The 20,444-nt window shown below is 42.0% G+C and overlaps 1 pseudogene; it reads left to right on the forward strand.

The window, feature by feature from the left end:
* LOC110307109 (ubiquitin-ribosomal protein eS31 fusion protein-like) overlaps nt 1-20,444 on the forward strand; it is a 45,228-nt pseudogene that overhangs the window by 19,186 nt on the left and 5,598 nt on the right.

Genomic DNA, 20,444 nt, shown 5'->3' on the forward strand with positions numbered 1-20,444 from the left:
TTCTGTAAAATTATAAAAAAAAAAAAAACCCTGTGAAACTGCTTCCATGTTAGAATGTGGAATTCGGGATCACCTAAGCCTGTGTCCCTGGGGCCATGATCACTCATAATGGCTTCAGCAAGAGGTAAGCTACCTCTTATTCTCAGTTGAGAGCTGTGATTTTTAGGTTGACAATTTCCTGAGTTGCTTTTGGTCATGGTGTTCATGACGCCAACAGAAACCCAACCCAGCAAAACAGAGATCATTCTTTCCAGAGGGTTAAATGCATCTGTCCAGGGGTAGCCCCTGCAGACAGAACAGGCCAAAGGCAGCGAGAATGGGGAGGGACACAGGGGAAGCCCAGAATCCAACCTCCAGATTTCTCAGGTGGAATCAAAAGTTCTCCCTGAGCCAGTCATAAATGGCCTCTTCCCTTGCAGTGGAAAGTCTTGATCCTTCTCTACATGATGACAGATGAGAAGAGCAACTGGTTCCTCAGTTCAGAGGCCCACCACCACCTGGTTAAGGCTCATCAACTTGACACAAATTAGAGTCATCAGAACAGAGGGACCCTCAAAAAAAGGACTGCCTCCATCAGATTACCCTGTGGGCATGTGGGGGGGGGCACTGATTTTCTTGGAAAGAGAATACCTAAAAGAGGATGCCTGAGAATGCAACTTCCCAAGTGCCTTGCTCAAACAGGACAGCCTATGGAAATGTCTGCCCAAGCCAGTTCAGTTGTGCAGGCACCGAAGGCACTGCAACTATGGCCAAAGTGGCCAGGCTCCACTGAGCTGACAGCAGAACTTGGTAATCATCCATGAGGTGCTGCTTTGCAAGTGTACAGAATGAAGGAGAAGGAGTTACAGGTCATCAATGCTTGCTCCAAAGTCCCAGCAGACCACAGTGAGGCCGATTCATGTGCATCCTGAGAAGACCATTTGTAAAGCTGTGATGGTAAAGCCTACATAGCAGTGGGGACACCAGGAGGTTAGCATTGCCAGGGACACCCAACTTTGGCCAAGGAAAGCTGCAGTCACTGAGTGGAGCTGGCTCGAGAGAGAGAGAGAGAGGCCATGTATACTGCAAGCATAGGGCATGGCTACTCAAGCCATTTGGAGTTTAGACAATGCCACCATTCGCCCTGGGTTCTGGACGTAGAGCTATATCATTTTATGTCTGGCTTTACCAGATTTGGGTCTTGCTTTGGTCCCATCTTTTGTTGCCATAACCCTCATTCCTCTATATTTGGAATGGGAAGATTCACATTGAATATTGAAAGTAAATGGTTTTGGATTTTGTAGGGGGTCATTGCTAAAAGTTTGCCTTGAATTCCAGAAGATACAACTTTCGACTTTTGACAGTGTTGGCCCTTTTGAGACTGTGACTTTCGAGGGCTTGGGAGATGGATCAGCTATTAGGATCATATGCAGCTCTTCTAGATGACTCAAATCCCATTCCCAAGCTTCCACATCCAAATTCAAGGAAATCTGAGATCCCTGGCATCTTCGGGCCAGACAGAGACACACAGAGACCCACACAGAGACACAATTAAACATAATAAAATTGAACCCCTTCTAAAAAGGCTGTTTGACTTTTGAAACTAGACTGGATATACCTTGTATTATGAGATGACCATGACCTGGGGTATTATATAATGGCTTATAGCATCATGTGTCTCAATAATCAGTCTCCAGCCAGAGGTACAGCTTTGGGGGTTGTAGAGCCATCAAGGCCCAGCTAGAAAAGTTAGGTCACTGTGGGAAAGACCTTAAAGGTTCTAGTCAAGTCCTGTCTCTTGCCCCAGCCCTCTTTGCTTCCTGTCCTGCATACATGTGAGGAATCCCATGCAAACTACTGCCACTATAAACTCCAGCACACCTTCACAGCAGTGGGGGACTATATCATCTCTAACCCTGAGCCAAAACAGACCTCTCCTCCCTTCAATCCCTTCTGTGGATATTTTGTCATAGTTACAAGAAACGTAACTGATACACTTTAGAAATGAGACACACTTATTTCTCTCTCATAGAGACCAGGAAGAAAATGATAGGATGCTGTATCTGGGGGAGAACCTGGGAAGGCAGAGGCCATGCAGCAGAAAAAGGGGTGCAATCGCCTGGTGGTGATTTCATTCCTGTGAGGTCAATAGCCCATGACTGTGGGAAGGTCATTAATCCATTCTTAAGAGCCCAGCCCCCATGACCCACACAGTTCCCAGAAAGCCTTGCCTCCCACCGTCACTGCAGTGGGAAATTCATGTTCTGGCACCAGAACTGGAGGGAAGGGGTATGTAGTTAAGCCATGAAACATGGCAGCCCGAAGCAGGAAGCCTGCCCAGTTATGTTTCAGCTGAGTCCTAAGCTTCTGACTAGAAAACACAGCATGCAGCTTGACAGAGACTCCCTCTGCTTTCTGTTGATGTCTTCTCAGTAGCAGACTGTCAAAAAGACAGGGCAACCGCTTGGGACTCACTAAGGAATTCTCCCAAAAGAAGGTCAAATCAGGTTGTCCCCTGAGAGGGGAGAACTCATTCCCTTGCAGAAGCTTTCCAGCTAAGTGTCCACATCTTCTACTACCATCCACATCTTACTAAATCGTAAATTACATGTTTACATTTTTTTTAACTCTGTGGGAATGTGCATGTGTGCACAAGTACATGCCGCAGTGTGCATGTGCGGGTCAGAGGACAACTTCCCTTGGAGAGTGTCTTCCTTTCACCACGTAGATTCCTGGAGTCAAACTCAGGTCTCAGGACTTGGCAGCAAGTGCCTTTATCTGCTAAGCCATCTTGCCAGCCCATAAAGTACATTTTAATGCAAATATTTGTCTAATAAAAACATTGATGCCTATGTTTAAGATACAGGACCAGAAGTTGTTTGAACCAGGAACAGTGGTAATGCCTGTAATCCCAGCGTTTTGGGAGACTCAGGCACAAGGGTTATGAGTTCTAGGCCAGCATAGGCTTAGAGATGTTTTCAAGAAGAAAGTGAGGCAGGGAGATTGAAGTTGTGACTGCTTAGTCCTGACAAGCTCTGAGGTATTCTGAATATTCTCTTCTAAGTGTTTTCTACAGTGTAGTATTTTCTTCAGTCTAATTGATAAATTTTATTAATTTTAAGCTATCATAGAAGGCATTGTAGCATCTTCAAACACATGTCTTTTCATTTTGATCTCATTTACCCTCTCACTCCATGCATTTCCCTACTTCTCTCCCTTCTCTGTTGTCTTCTTCCATCCTGTAAGGACCACCTACTTCTGTTTTCATCTCTTCCCCCCACCCCCCGCCCTTGAGATGTCTTCTTCCTCTCTCATGGCATCCTTTCTACTTTCTTTTTTAAATATATTCTCTACTTAACACATAATTATATCATTTCCCTCCTTTCCCCTTCTCCCTCCAACTCCTTCCATGTAACATCTACTCTCTCACTCCCAAATCCATGGCCTGTTTTCCTTTCCTTGTTATTGTTGCCTATATGTATAAATACATAAATATTTAAGTAAAACCTGCTTAGTCTATTCAGCAGCTTCTCTGTACATAATTTCAGGACTGACCAGCTGAAGTTGCATAACCAGTTAGGGGACTCATCCCTGGGATAACTAATTCTCCCCTTCTCAGCAGTCCTGGTTGCTTACAGTTCTTTGTCTTGGGGTGGATCCTGTGAGATTCCACCGCCACCCCATCCTTGTTAGCGTGTCTCATGGGGCTGTCCTTGCACAGGTTTTGTTTAAGCAGCCATATTGTTGGGATATCATTGGGATAGCTTCCCTGTCATTTCTAGGCAATACTATTTTAAAGTAGATTTCCTGGTGATTGAAGATCACTATTGCTGAAGACACCATATACTTCAGATACAGGACCAGGGGATTTGAGCTGAATCTGACCTGAAAGCTTCCTCCCTGAGAACTAGCTTGCATTGGTGCCAGAGGCTTCCAGGGAGGGAAACAAATAATGGTTCTACCCAGCTTGGACATCTATGAGGCAGCAATGATCAGCATGGCATCCCTAAAGAAGCTGTCGAGTCATGCATACATTAATGGTACCCAACTGTTGTCTAATGGACTGGGAATCTTCCTGCTGGGGATAGTGAGGTTGTGGCTCCTATAGAAGAACCTTCTGTTGCTACTTCCCTAAACCAGCACAATTCCTAACTCATTCTAAATACTACCCTTACACTCTTAAGTGTAGCTCTCTGCCCTCATCAAAGAAGTGTCTCTTTGCAGCCAATAGACATCATTACAGAAAACTACAACTGGTCAAAATGCAAGGAAGAGCTGATTTTGCAGGGCTCGGACCAAATGAATACATCTAAGGCCTCATAATTTACACATGTTTTTTACTAATGTTAGTATTTTTGGAGGATGTCTTGAAATTTACTTGATTTTTTTATTGCCTATTGTGGGGTCTTTAGTCTACATAGTTCTCATTTTCCGGTCTGATTTCTACCTCCAATAGCTAATGGACAATAGCTATAAGAATCTGTAAGAATATTACTAAAAGTCTTAATTTCTTCGTTAAATTTGTGTGTGTGCATATGGGTGTGTCTATGCATGTGTGTGCATGTGTGTTCATGCATGCATATGTATGTGCATGACACCTGTGTGTGTGTATATGTGCCACATCTGTGTATGTGTGTGTGTGTGCATTTATCTATGCCAGACTGTATTTATGTGTCCACAGAGGCCAGAAGAGGATGCCAAATGCCCTGAAGCTGGAGTTACAGGCAGCTGCAATATGGGTGCTGGGAACTGAAGTCTGGACCTCTGAAAGAGTAACAAGCATTTTTAGCCCCTGAGCAGTCTCCCAAGCCTTCTTTTTTTTAAACTAGTATTATTTCTTATTTTCTTTAAATATTCCAGTGAGCCAAAACTCAGGAAGATCGCATAAGTCTGAGCTATCCTCATACTTGGCAGATGTTATCAGGTGCCTACTTAGAGATAAGCCCTGAAGACAAATTGATAGGTTAAAAGATTGACTTGCTACCCTTCAGGAACATCCAACTCTCACGGACACCTCCCCCCATTAGCTAAAGGCATCTTCCCATGATAAACATGCTACTGGTTGTCCAGAAGAAAAGCCTTCTAGTCACACTGAAGAGAGAGGCCTCGGCATAAAGGGGATCAGGAGAGGGAGAAATTTATCTTCGGTTTGAATTTATCTTCCTAAGTATTGGTTGAACATCTGCTTTTAGATGTGCTTTACAAAGTCCATGAGGCCAGAGACCATATCTTATTTACCACTTATCTCCAATACCTAGAACAGTATCTGTATATAAAACAAATAGTTACTAAATGTTTGAACCTAATACTCCTGGCAGGTGATAGGTATAGGGAGCCTCAGAAGTCAACTCAAGCGCACCCCAAGAACAATTTCTCAGCACAAAGATTTATTTGCCCCAGAGAGACAGTGAGTCAGGAATAAGAGAAAAAGACAGGAGACAGAGGACAGGAAGAAGGGACAGGCAGAAGGGATATTTTGTCTTAGAGGACAAAGGACTGTCTCCGGATAGAAAGGAGACAGCCATGGCCCATAGGCAAATGGCAGTTTATAAAGGTAAAAGGGGAAATCCCATGTTAGGATTGGGGTGTTAAATTTTAATTGGTCCTGTTAATTATGTGAGCCAAAGGGGGATTTTGATTGCTGGATTTCAATATTTTGGTATCTGGACCTTGGTAATCAGTCTCAGGAGGAGGAATTGGCCAAGTAGGGAATAGACCTTGGTGACTAGCTTTAGGAATTTAATCTAATGGTTTTTAGCAAGGCAGTGGGAATCAGAGAGAATGGGGAGAAACATAGCCTGACAGAGCCGTGTTTAACATGCTTGGGCTGACTAGAGTCCTTCCAATAGGTGCTCGCTATAGGTGACTGGATGAACGAAAAACAGGTCACACATGAAAGGGTAAGTGTGGAGATAGGTTAATGGCGGGTGGTATACAGAAGTAGGTAGGACAATGGCTGGTGCTGTAGTGTGAATGGACTTGCTCTCCACAGACTCCTGTGTTTGAAGTCTTAGTCCCCAGCTGGCTGGCTGTTTTTGAAAATGATGGGGTTTGTGATATATGATGCTAGCTTGTGGAAGTAGGTCACAGGGGTGGACCTGGAAGATTACAGCTACCTCGGCTTCTGCTCTTCACTCTCTGCTCCCTAGTTGGCATCACAGGAAGAAGTCACCAAAGCAGCAAGTTCCCACCAGTGACTAGACTGCTCCTGTCTTTACCACCAAGGTGAACTGAAATTCTCCTGCAGCTATGAGTCATGAGCAGAAAGTCAGGGCTTCGAGTTGTACCTTCCTGATTATTGGCGCTACATCTGCTTTTACATATGCATTACAAAGTCATCAGGGCAAGGACCTGAAGCATTTTACACAGCAATACAAATAGTGCTCTCTGCTCGTGGCAAAGCAAATCAATAGGTGCTGATATCCTCAACCACACCAGCACTGAAACCAGAATTCAAATGTGTGTATGGGGTGTTTTGTTGAAGCCCTTAAAGCAGGGAGATGAGGAAAGATCACAAAAAGGAAATGTCCCAATGTGTTCATTATCAGGATGTTGCCAGAAGTACCAAAGGGCTCTAAGAAGTACCAAGTCTCTAAGAACTCTGGGAAACCTTGTAAAATCTCAGAGTTGTCTTGCCTGAAGACAAGAAATTTAAAGTATTTAATCTACCAACTCTGTCCTCCCTTGTCTTCAGACAGGTCTTAATGGTGTTAATTTCCTCTAGCATTTTGGCTTATGTTGCATTAAGCCAAGAAATCCAGCTAGAGGCCTTTTCAAAGAGCTACACACTGTGGTATTCTTCATCTATTTTTGTCATTGTGGTATAATAACTTAGAGAAATAATTTAACAAAGAAACAATCCACTGGTCTCAGAATTTGAGAGGTTTTGCTATGCAGTCAGTTGGTTCCATTGCTGTGGGCCTGTGGTAAGGCTAAAGATCATGGAGGAAGTGCATAGCAGAGGTAAGCTGCTCGTCTCATAGCAAGCAGAAAGGGAGACCAAGGAAGGCATGAACAAAAAGACACAGCGCTAGAACACATTCCCAGTGACCTACCTCCAAATGTTTCTACCACATCCAGACAATGTCATCAAATTATGAATCCATCAGTGGAATAATTCATTCATTAAGTCAGGTCCACCAGCTGGGACCAAAACAGATGAGAGTGAAGGGACACTCCATAGTCAAACCATAACATAGTGGTCATAAAGGTAATACAGTTTTCTTACTTTCTCATTGCTCTGATAAAATATTGTGATCAACTGGAACCTGAAAAAGAAAGGGTTTATTTCATCTTTCAATTCCTAGGTCACACTCTCTCACTGAAGGAAGTCATGGAAGGAACTGAAGGCAGAAATCCGGAGGTAGGAACGGACACAAGGACCATGGAAGAATGCAGCTTACTGGCTTGCTTCCCATGGCTTGCTCAATCTGCTTTCTTCTGCCATCCAGGATCACCTGCACAGAATCTGGGACCTCTGACATCAATCACTAATCAAGAAAATGCGACCCGTCAGCTACCCACGACCCCCGCCACAGGATTTTGAGACTGCTGGTGAGTGGAACACAGCTTCTGCTCCAGTCCAATCACGCGGGACCTGAGACTGCTTTGGTTGGGGAGGCAGAAATCCGGCCTGAGTAGGGCCACAAGCCTCTTCCGGTCAGAAAAGCGCCTGGGTAGCTAGGGCGCAGGGTCGGCTGACACTCGCCAGCTACCCACAACACCCACCACAGGATCTTAAGACTTCTGGTGAGTGGAACACAGCTTCTGCTCCAATCCAATTGCGCGCGGGACCTGAGACTGCATTAGTTAGGGAAGCAGAAAACCGGCCTGAGTAGGGCCACAGGCCTCTTCCAGCCGGACCAGCACCGGGGTAGCTAGAGCGCAGGGTCGGCTGACACCCGCCAGCTACCCACGACCCCCGCCACAGGATTTTGAGACTGCTGGTGAGTGGAACAAAGCTTCTGCTCCAATCTTTAAACAGTGACAACGACAACAACTAACCCCAGAGATTACCAGATGGCGAAAGGTAAACGTAATAATCTTACTAACAGAAACCAAGACCACTCACCATCATCAGAACCCAGCACTCCCACTTCGCCCAGTCCAGGGCACCCCAACACACCGGAAAAGCTAGACACGGATCTAAAAGCATATCTCATGATGATGGTAGAGGACTTCAAGAAGGACTTTAATAACACACTTAAAGAAATACAAAGGAACACTGCTAAACAGGTAGAAGACAGTAAGAGGAAGCACAAAAATCCCTTAAAGAATTGCAGGAGAACACTGCTAAAGAGGTACAAATCCTTAAAGAAAAACAGGATAACATAATCAAACAGGTAGAAGTCCTTAAAGAAAAACAGGAAAACACATCCAAACAGATGATGGAAATGAACAAAACCATACTAGACCTAAAAAGGGAAGTAGACACAAGAAAAAAAAACCAAAATGAGGCAACACTGGAGATAGAAACCCTAGGAAAGAAATCTGGAACCATAGATACAAGCATCAGCAACAGAATACAAGAGATGGAAGAGAGAATCTCAGGTGCAGAAGATTCCATAGAGAACATCGGCACAACAATCAAGGAAAATGTAAAATGCAAAAATATCCTAACTCAAAACATCCAAGAAATACAGGACACAATGAGAAGACCAAACCTACGGATAATAGGAGTGGATGAGAATGAAGATTTTCAACTCAAAGGACCAGCAAACATCTTCAACAAAATTATAGAAGAAAACTTCCCAAATCTAAAGAAAGAGATGCCCATGAACATACAAGAAGCCTACAGAACTCCAAATAGACTGGACCAGAAAAGAAATACCTCCCGACACATTATAATCAGAACAACAAATGCTCTAAATAAAGATAAAATACTAAAAGCAGTAAGAGAAAAAGGCCAAGTAACATATAAAGGCAAGCCTATCAGAATTACACCAGATTTTTCACCAGAGACTATGAAAGCCAGAAGATCCTGGACAGATGTTATACAGACACTAAAAGAACACAAATTCCAGCCCAGGCTACTATACCCAGCCAAACTCTCAATTAACATAGATGGAGAAACCAAAGTATTCCACGACAAAACCAAATTCACACGGTATCTCTCCATGAATCCAGCCCTTCAAAGGATAATAACAGAAAAAAAAACAATACAAGGACAGGAACCACGCCCTAGAAACAACAAGAAGGTAATCCCTCAACAAACCTAAAAGAAGACAGCCACAAGAACAGAATGCCAACTTTAACAACAAAAATAACAGGAAACAACAATTACTTTTCCTTAATATCTCTTAATATCAATGGACTCAACTCCCCGATAAAAAGACATAGACTAACAAACTGGCTACACAAACAAGACCCAACATTTTGCTGCTTACAGGAAACTCATCTCAGAGAAAAAGATAGACACTACCTCAGAATGAAAGGCTGGAAAACAATTTTCCAAGCAAATGGTAGGAAGAAACAAGCTGGAGTAGCCATTCTAATATCTGATAAGATTGACTTCCAACCCAAAGTCATTAAAAAAGACAGGGAGGGACACTTCATACTCATCAAAGGTAAAATCCTCCAAGAGGAACTATCAATCCTGAATATCTATGCTCCAAATACAAAGGCAGCCACATTCATTAAAGAAACTTTAGTAAATCTCAAAGCACACATTGCACCTCATACAATAATAGTGGGAGACTTCAACACACCACTTTCACCAATGGACAGATCATGGAAACAGAAACTAAACAGGGACACAGTGAAACTAACAGAAATTATGAATCAAATGAATCTGGCAGATATCTACAGAACATTCTATCCTAAAACAAAAGGATATATACCTTCTTTTCAGCACCTCATGGTACCTTCTCCAAAATTGACCACATAATTGGTCACAAAACAGGACTCAACAGATACAAAAATATTGAAATTGAAAGCATCCTAATTAACAAAATCAGAAATGAAAAAGGAGACATAACAACAGATCCTGAAGACATCCAAAACACCATCAGATCCTTCTACCAAAGGCTATACTCAACAAAACTGGAGAACCTGGATGAAATGGACAAGTTCCTAGACAGATACCAGGTACCAAAGTTGAATCAAGATCAGGTTAATGATCTAAACAGCCCTATATCCCCCAAAGAAATAGAAGCAGTCATTAATAGTCTCCCAACTAAAAAAAAAGCCCAGGACCAGATGGGTTTAGTGCAGAGTTCTATCAGACCTTCAAAGAAGATCTAATCCCAGTTCTTCACAAACTATTCCACAAAATAGAAACAGAAGGTACTCTACCCAACTCATTCTATGAAGCCACAATTACTCTGATACCTAAACCACAAAAAGACCCAACAAAGATAGAAAACTTCAGACCAATATCCCTTATGAATATTGATGCAAAAATCCTCAATAAAGTTCTTGCTAACCGAATCCAAGAACACATCAAAACAATCATCCATCCTGACCAAGTAGGTTTCATCCCAGGGATGCAGGGATGGTTCAATATACGGAAATCCATCAACGTAATCCAGTATATAAACAAACTCAAAGACAAAAACCACATGGTCATCTCGTTAGATGCGGAAAAAGCATTTGACAAGATCCAACACCCATTCATGATAAAAGTCTTGGAAAGATCAGGAATTCAAGGCCCATGCCTAAACATGATAAAAGCAATCTACAGCAAACCAGTAGCCAACATCAAAGTAAATGGTGAGAAGCTTGAAGCAATCCCTCTAAAATCAGGGACTAGACAAGGCTGTCCACTTTCTCCATACCTATTCAACATTGTACTTGAAGTCCTAGCCAGAGCAATTCGACAACAAAAGGAGATCAAAGGGATACAAATTGGAAAAGATGAAGTCAAAATATCACTTTTTGCAGATGATATGATAGTATATATAAGTGACCCTAAAAATTCCACCAGAGAACTCCTAAGCCTGATAAACAGCTTCGGTGAAGTAGCTGGATATAAAATTAACTCAAACAAATCAATGGCCTTTCTCTACACAAAGAATAAACAGGCTGAGAAAGAAATTAGGGAAACAACACCCTTCTCAATTGTCACAAATAATATAAAATATCTTGGCGTGACTCTAACTAAGGAAGTGAAATATCTGTATAATAAAAACTTCAAGTCTCTGAAGAAAGAAATTATAGAAGATCTCAGAAGATGGAAAGATCTCCCATGCTCATGGATTGGCAGGATCAACATTGTAAAAATGGTTATCTTGCCAAAAGCAATCTACAGATTCAATGCAATCCCCATCAAAATTCCAAATCAATTCTTCAACGAATTAGAAAGTGCAATCTGCAAATTCATCTGGAATAACAAAAAAACCTAGGATAGCAAAAACTCTTCTCAAGGATAAAAGAACCTCTGGTGGAATCACCATGCCGGACCTAAAGCTTTACTACAGAGCAATTGTGATAAAAACTTCATGGTACTTGTATAGTGACAGACAAATAGACCAATGGAATAGAATTGAAGACCCAGAAATGAACCCACACACCTACGGTCACTTGATCTTCGACAAGGGAGCTAAAAACATCCAGTGGAAGAAAGACAGCATTTTCAACAAATGGTGCTGGCACAACTGGTTGATAACATGTAGAAGAATGCGAATCGATCCATTCCTATCTCCTTGTACTAAGGTCAAGTCTAAGTGGATCAAGGAACTTCACATAAAACCAGAGACACTGAAACTTATAGAGGAGAAAGTGGGGAAAAGCCTTGAAGATATGGGCACAGGGGAAAAATTCTTGAATAAAACAGCAATGGCTTGTGCTGTAAGATCGAGAATTGACAAGTGGGACCTCATGAAACTGCAAAGCTTCTGCAAGGCTAAAGACACCATCAATAAGACAAAAAAACCACCAACAGATTGGGAAAGGATCTTCACCTATCCTAAATCAGATAAGGGACTAATATCCAATATATATAAAGAACTCAAGAAGGTGGACTCCAAAAAGTCAAATAACCCCATTAAAAAATGGGGCTCAGAACTGAACAAAGAATTCTCACCTGAGGAATACCGAATGGCAGAGAAGCACCTGAAAAAATGTTCAACATCCTTAATATTCAGGGAACTGCAAATCAAAACAAGCCTGAGATTCCACCTCACACCAGTCAGAATGGCTAAGATCAAAAATTCAGGTGACAGCAGATGCTGGCGAGGATGTGGAGAAAGAGGAACACTCCTCCATTGTTGGTGGGATTGCAAGCTTGTACAACCACTCTGGAAATCAGTCTGGCGGTTCCTCAGAAAATTGGACATAGTACTACCGGAAGATCCAGCAATACCTCTCCTGGGCATATATCCAGAAGATGTCCCAACCGGTAAAAAGGACACATGCTCCACTATGTTCATAGCAGCCCTATTTATAATAGCCAGAAGCTGGAAAGAACCCAGATGTCCCTCAACAGAGGAATGGATACAGAAATTATGGTACATTTACACAATGGAATACTACTCAGCTATTAAAAAGAATGAATTTATGAAATTCCTAGCCAAATGGATGGACCTGGAGGGCATCATCTTGAGTGAAGTAACACAATCACAAAAGAACTCACACAATATGTATTCACTGATAACACAATATGTATTCACGTGTCGTTCCCTGATTGGCTGCAGCCCAACGGCCGGAGTTGTCGTCACGGGAAAGGCAGAGCACATGGCGTGGAAAGCTACCCCGGCACATGCGCAGCTTGCTTGTTTACTACTTAGAACACGGGTGTCAGTGCCATCAGCGCCATCTTGTAATGGCGAATGTGAAGGCGGCTCCTTACAATGACAGGCTACATAATGTGGAGCTATGAGCTAGAATGAACCCTTTCTCCTTTAAGTTGCTTTTGTCAGAGTACTCTATCACAGCAACAGAAAAGAAATGAGACCCTTCCTACCCATATTTTGTTGAGTTGGCGATTCTTTCCCTCTACCCTTTAGTTCAAGACTTGATGTTCACCTGTTAGACCATATTGAATCTTTACCCTAAAATTACTATAGAGTTATTGTAAAAATTAAAGTAGGGGATGTATGTGAATGTTGAACATGAACCACTAAGTGTTCATAATGCTAAATTTCTTTAATTGAGGTTCAAACAGTAAATTTTTAGAATCAGAACAACACTCTGATTTATAGCCACCCCCCTTGGCATGGTTTGCTTTCCTTACTGAACATTTTTAGTCAGCTGAGAGGGACATAGAAGGCGCCTGTGACAACCCCTACCCTCACCTCTCCCAAAAAAGCAACAAAGGAAGCCATTGAAGAGAATTCTTTAAAATTGTGCTAAGGATGCTGAAGTCAGTTCTTTACAATGGTGGGCTGCGGGCAGAGGTGGGTGGGGAGGGACTCACTTTTCTTTAAGGGTCTGGCCACCGGGAGTTTGAACATGCTCCAGGGACTATGTGAACAACACAATTGGACTCAGGTTTTTTTTGTTTGTTTGTTCATTTGTTTAATCTTTTGGGGGGTGGGGAAAGGCCACAAGGGTAGGGGAGCAGACTTGGGAGGACTGAGAAGTAAGGGTAATGGGTATGTGAGAGTTCCAGATAATCAATAAGAATATTATGTTTTTCATAAGGAAGTCAATAAGTAAGTGCATAAAGAGATGAATGGGTGAAACAAGCTCCGAATATATGACAATGTTAGCATTTACTTTCATCGGTTTTGATTTCCCATCAGTGATACAAAGATAAGGTGGGAGTAGTGGCTATAAAACAGTGCTTTGTAGCAATAAGCAATAATATTTTTGGAGCTCTGACACCGTACTGGAGAGATCATGTGAACAATCTTTTGACTGAGAACTTTGGTAATGATACAAAAACCCTTTAGCATATAATCTTTGATATAATCTAGGTGTGTGGATTCATCATGTGGAAGTCCTTAAGCACATACACAAAAATTTAGCACAGAACTACATTGAAGGAAAATAAAAATTATCCAAAATAGTAGAGTCAATGAATTAAATAAATTTGGATATCCAACAATGCAAAGCTTGACAGTCACATTAAGCAACATGTTAGACAAGCAAGACTGATGTTCCATAATAAGAAAAAATATTTTTATTATTTACCCTTCTATCCTGTGGGTCTAGGGAGAAAGAGCATACTTTTCTGACCATGGATGAAAGTGAGAGGGGCTTTTGTGAGGCATATAGGCTTCATTATGTCATGCAAAGTGTACCAGAAGCAGCTGCTCTTTGAAAACAATCTGAGTTCTGTAATGTGCAGTCCAGTTCCACATAATCAAACATCAGCCTTGGAACAGTTAAAGGGTCTCCTTCCTGTTGTTGCTCAGGGTGTTGGTTCACAGAACTAAATCTTAACAGAGAGGGGTGGCAGATTAGACATGATGAAAGGCCTGAAAGGTAGAGAACATGGAAAGGACAATCTAAACAAAGGGAGAGGCCATGAAGTGCCCCTCAGTGATTTCCAGAAGCAACTCTGTCAGCAGCAGAGCCTTCCCAGCAACAAGTCTCAGACTGCCAGAAATCTGCACAGGTAGTGTAGCTTGTGGATGCGGACCGTGTGAGTGCTGGGAGATTTGTAACTTAAATAAGTGTAAGCTCAAATCATGAATTTACTCCTTAGTGACCAGGTAACCCCGGGTGAGCTGCTTATGTTTCTTAAGCTTGAATATCCTCATTTGCATAATGATGCTTTCTTGGAGTATGAGGGTTCATGACAGCTAGGCACTGTGCCTGAGGCATAAAACATTCTCCCCAAATGCTGGCTGTGCTAAAAGCTGCCCAGTGACCCAGAGCATCCTCAGCGGCCAAGCACCAGAAGCAGCTGTGCCATCAGCAATTTGTACCAAGGAACTGGGCCACCTGCCTCATCCAATGGGAGGAAGCACATTCTTCTCAGAACACTGATGCCAGAGAGGTACTCTTGGCATCTTTGGGAGCCACAGAAATGGGTTCAAAATGGTATCTGAAGAAAGAGCCTCCAAAAAAAAAAGAAAAGAAGAAAGAAAGAAAGAAAGAAAGAAAGAAAGAAAGAAAGAAAGAAAGAAAGAAAGAAAGAAAGAAAGAAAAGACCTTGACCTGTCTTACTTACAGGTCAAGGTCTGAATCCTCAGAGTCCTGTTCCTGCCACCATGCCTTCACTCTGCATTCATGGATGCTAGGCCTCTGGAAGCTTAAGGCCAAGTCAACTCTTTCTTCTGTAAATTGGTCATGTTTTTATCACAACCATAAAAAAAAAGTAGCTAAAACACCAATTTCTGCTGCTACAGGCAAGAAGTAATCAACGTGAACCAACATTCTAAATGCCACTTACCATGTTCCCTAATGTTACCGCCTCTCTCAGCTTGCAATATGCATCTCAAATATCACATATGCCACTACTCTAGCCACACTAACTAGAAAAAGGAAATCTGCCTAGATGCCTATTAATAAATAACAGATGATGAAAATATGTACCTGTTTGTAATAGAATATTATTCAGCTGTAAAAAAAAAAGTGAAATTCACAGAAAAAAATAGACATAACTGGAAAACATTACACTAAGTGTGAGGTAACCTGGCCCAGAAAAACCAGACCACGTGGTCTTTCTTACGCAGATCCTAGCTTTGAGTATTGAAATTTATGTGTCTAATTTGGAGTGTCAGGAAGTTAGAAAGGACTCACGGTGAAGTAGGGCTCCTAAGGAGGCTAGAGATAGCACAACACACATGATATAGAAAGGGGGGAGAAATACTGGGGGCTAAAGGGTTAAATGAAGACAAAGTGAAGAGAGAGAGAGAGAGAGAGAGTAGAGGGAATAGTGAGGGTAGAATGGTTTAAATCAGTTGTGTGGATGGAGGAGGAGAAAAGATAATGGTTAACCAAACGAAGAATATATATAAATCCAAAATCATATAAGCTAATTTAAAATATTTTAATGATTTTGGATTGAGGACCTTGTATGGATGAACAACGCTGCTCCTAGACACCATGTGTTATTTATTAAAAATCACTGTGGTGGATGTGGGACATCTCCCTATGTGTTACTGATCAGGGGGTTCCAGAGGTCCTCAAAATAATGCAGCTACTCCCATTCCTATGGGTTACCTACCAGAACTACAGAGACTGACCGTATTGCTAAGGACATCGTACACTTTGCTTCTCAGACATAGAAAAGCCAAGCTAGAAATCTCCTCCTGATGGCTAACTTTTATACTGTTGGAATGCACTATGCAGGTCACTGGTTGGGAAGAGTCCTCAACAGTCTTACCCATGATGGACTCCACATACCAGGCACAATGTGCCCACTGATACAAAAGAAGCTGGGAAGTTACAAGGGTACAAATCGCAGGTTGAATTTGAAGTTCACTCCCAGGAGGCAATCTATTTCTGGTGCTGTAAACATGATCAAAAAAACCACGGTTCTGGGATCACTGGCCTAGGAGGAACCTACCACTATTGCTTTGCTAACTGAACACACTGTTGAGCTACTTCCTAAATGTCTATGTTTTTATTCATCAATCAGTGCTACTCTCAGCCTTGGTCAACCAAACTCCCTTCTTCGGTGGGTAGCAGTTAATTGCAGGGATTCATAACTGACAAAGAGATAAGAGTAAGTAACGGTTGAGCATTGAGCCCTTGAAGAGAGAACCATATCAACCCCCAACCCAAGACTCAGGGAACATCATAGAAGAGGGTGTCAAAAGAATGGAAGAGCAGAGGGAGAAACACTATGAAATGCTGTCTTCTGCCACTGGCACAGCCACTTCAGTGATGAATTTATAATGCTCTGGTTCACTACACAAGCCCTGTACAGGCTCGAGAGCTGGTCAATGTTCCATCATGGATGGGAGAGGGGCACATGAAGTCATACTTCTAGCTGAGGGGCTACTGGAAGTTAATGATAGCTGGGAGCTGGAGGAATCATTTTTCGGAGGAGTATAGCAAACTGCCTATGATATAGTAAGTAACACCATACTCATACAAATATTTTATATTTATACCCATAAAAAATACACACAAACATATATAGATATAGACATAGACATAGATATAGATGTCCATTGCCATTGTCAACTCATATTGAGTCTTGTAGGTGTGTGTGTATATATATATATATATATATATATATATATATATATATATGGTTTGAGCAAGAGCATAATAGGAGTCATCACTTTCCAGTCTGAAATATTTGTCCCACCTCCCCTTATATGAAGCTCTGCCTACCACTAGCCTTATTTCTAAGTGCCACATTCTGTATCAGGTACAAATAACAGAATCCACCAGGGCTATTTGAACAGAAAAATAATTAAGCATTAAATGCAGCATCTTTGAGTACAGCAAGCAAGGGGTGGAACTAGGTATCCACCTTGTCATGCTTTAGGACTGACTGGAGGAAGACACCGTTGCATCTGACCTCGGCTTCAGTGTGCCCCCTGCTGGCACCAGTCATCACTGCAGGCACTGCACAACTACCACCAAGTTAGTCCCTGTGCCACCATCAGGAGGGCTGAAAACCCCAGCATATCCTACCTTCTCACCTTACTCTCTTTCAAATCAGAAGTCTTACCTGTTTGTGTGCAGCTGAATGACAAGGCGTTAAGTCAGCCTGGAGCATAGCTTCATGAGCAATTAGGTGATTTGAGTTCTAACTTCTAGACTGTGACAGAATCAAGGGAATTTCCACAAATACTAGATCAGATTTCTCAAAAATGGGAGGCAGCCCTGGAATTATCTGCCATTTACTACAGTCAACAAGATATTCTAAAGGGAGAAAAGCAGAAGGTATAAGGATCCTGTCATTTGCTTTAAGAAGTTTCTAGAGAACTAGGTAACTATTATCTCCAGGGAAGGAAAATTTATAGTCAAGGGTAGAGAGAAAACTTAATTATCACTGTATATTCTGACTAAGACAGATACAGTGCAAAAGGGAGTAAGAGGCGGTCCTGAGAGACAGGAAGAATGGCAGCCACGCTTCTGTGAGCGGCTGCAGCACAGCATTTGTGGAATGCCTTGTTATCCCCTTACCTTCATCCAGGGGTGCATCCAGGGATGCATGAGACATGCTCTTTCCACTACGGCAAGGGCAGCGTAGTGAGCATAAAAAGTGTTGGCCATTCCAATGGTGGAAAGGACTCCAGTGATTTAAAAAAAAAAAAAGTTTTTACAAAGAATGAAGTTTCTTTCTGTACAGCTGAACCCACTGCCTTTGTGTACATCCCCAGAACTCTGTGAAAATAAAATCTTATGTATATGCAGCATTTCTTACTTAGTTGCCAGACATTTTTGCATGTTTAAGCTAAAATCTTGATGTAGGAACTTGTACTGGGTAAGAGGCTATTCATCTTAACAAATAAAGCCATCATCCAGGAATGACAGGACATGGACACCACCGCTTTTTCTCCTCGAGCAGCTTTCTCCATCTATCCGTCACAATCAGTGTGCAGCTTAACTTCAGGGCGCAGCTAGGGAAGTGGAAGACATAGCAGGCTAATAAAAACTTTGCACAACTGAGATGGTGCTGGCCACACAAACCTGAGAACCTGAGTTTGATCCCCCACCCCTCAGAGAAAGAGAGAGAGAGAGAGAGCAAAACTTTCTTCAAAACCTATCAAGAGCTCATCTGGAGCTGGAGAGATGACTCGGTGGTTAAGAGCACTGTCTGCTCTTCCAGAGGTCCTGAGTTCAATTCCCAACAATCACATGGTGGCTCACAACCATCTGTAATGGGACCCAATGCCTTCTTCTGGTATGTCTGAAGACAGATACAGTGTATTCATATACACAAAATAAATAAACCTAAAAAAAAAAAAGAACCCTTAGAACAGATCTAAAAACCTATTGAACAGATATAGGAAACCTAAACTGCAATCAATTGTGAAACAGGAAGAAATGGGCAAATTTCCAAATACATATAAAATACTTGAATTTGTCAGTAGCAAGCAATGAAGTTGAAAGATTAATAAAAAAAAGAAATCAAGATCTTATCTGAAGCTTAAAGTTCTATCTCAAAAATCACCACCTCTTTTGAGTACCATTCATGGCTAGATGATACTCCAGAAGCCACAGGCTATTAAATGAAAATCTCAGTGCCAAGTGAGAGGTTCCCCTGTAAATGCTTCCGGGTGGATTGTTGATGATGGACTTCTGAGAATAGGAAGTCACCAAAGTGATACAATCTATTGTTGTTCTTGGCTACCCACCAGAGACTACATGGTAGAATCCCATTTCTGAAAACACCACACACTTTGGTTGCAAAACCAAGATGTCAAGTGGGAAGCAACCTAGAAACTCCTTTCTCTCTGGCTAGTCCTGGAAGGCGCAACACAGACTTTGGTGGGGAAGGACAGTCACCAACAGTCTTGTCTAGCTGTAGACTCTGCAAGGTACAGTAGCAGGAAGCCAGGCAAGATGCACACACTGGCACAGGAGTGGCATGAAAGTTAGGGGAGTAACCATCCACTTACTGATTAGATTTGAAGTCTGCTGCACAAGATGGAACTCATGTCTGATACAGTCAGCCTGATCCTAGCAAACCTCTGAAGGAGCACACCATGGCTATTTTGCTAAATAAGCTTGTTGTCAAGCTGCTTTCTAAATATTTCTGCTTATACCCATAAATGAGTGCTGTTCTCAGCCTTGGTCAAAGATGCTTCTGTTTGCAGAAACTCATATTGAGTAAAAATGATGTGAATCTGGGTTCTTTCCATCTTCTGGCTATTATAAATAAGGCTGCTATGAACATAGTGGAACATGTGTCCTTCTTACCGGTTGGGACATCTTCTGGCTATATGCCCAGGAGCGGTATTGCAGGATCCTCCAGTAGTACTATGTCCAATTTTCTGAGGAACCGCCAGACTGATTTCCAGAGTGGTTGTACCAGCTTGCAATCCCACCAACAATGGAGGAGTGTTCCTCTTTCTCCACATCCTTGCCAGCATCTGCTGTCACCTGAATTTTTGATCTTAGCAATTCTGACTGGTGTGAGGTAGAATCTCAGGGTTGTTTTGATTTGCATTTCCCTGATGATTAAGGATGCTGAACATTTTTTTCAGGTGCTTCTCAGGCATTCAATGTTCCTCAATTGAGAATTCTTTGTTTAGCTCTGTACCCCATTTTTAATAGGGTTATTTGATTTTCTGGAGTCCATCTTCTTGAGTTCTTTATATATATTGGATATTAGTCCCTTATCTGATTTAGGATTGATAAAAATCCTTTCCTAATCTGTTGGTGGCCTTTTTGTCTTATTGGCAGTGTCTTTTGCCTTACAGAAGCTTGCAATTTTATGAGGTCCCATTTGTAGATTCTCAGTCTTACAGCACAAGCCATTGGTGTTCTGTTCAGGAATTTTTCCCCTGTGCCCATATCTTCGAGGCTTTTCCCCACTTTCTCCTCTATAAGTTTCAGGAATGGATACAGAAAATGTGGTACATTTACACAGTGGAGTACTACTCAGCAATTAAAAACAATGAATTCATGAAATTCTTAGGCAAAAGGATAGATCTGGAGGATATCAT

The sequence above is a fragment of the Mus caroli genome, unplaced genomic scaffold, assembly GCF_978045245.1.
Source record: "Mus caroli unplaced genomic scaffold, Mus_caroli_1 scaffold_2, whole genome shotgun sequence".
Taxonomy (NCBI): Eukaryota; Metazoa; Chordata; class Mammalia; order Rodentia; family Muridae; genus Mus; species Mus caroli.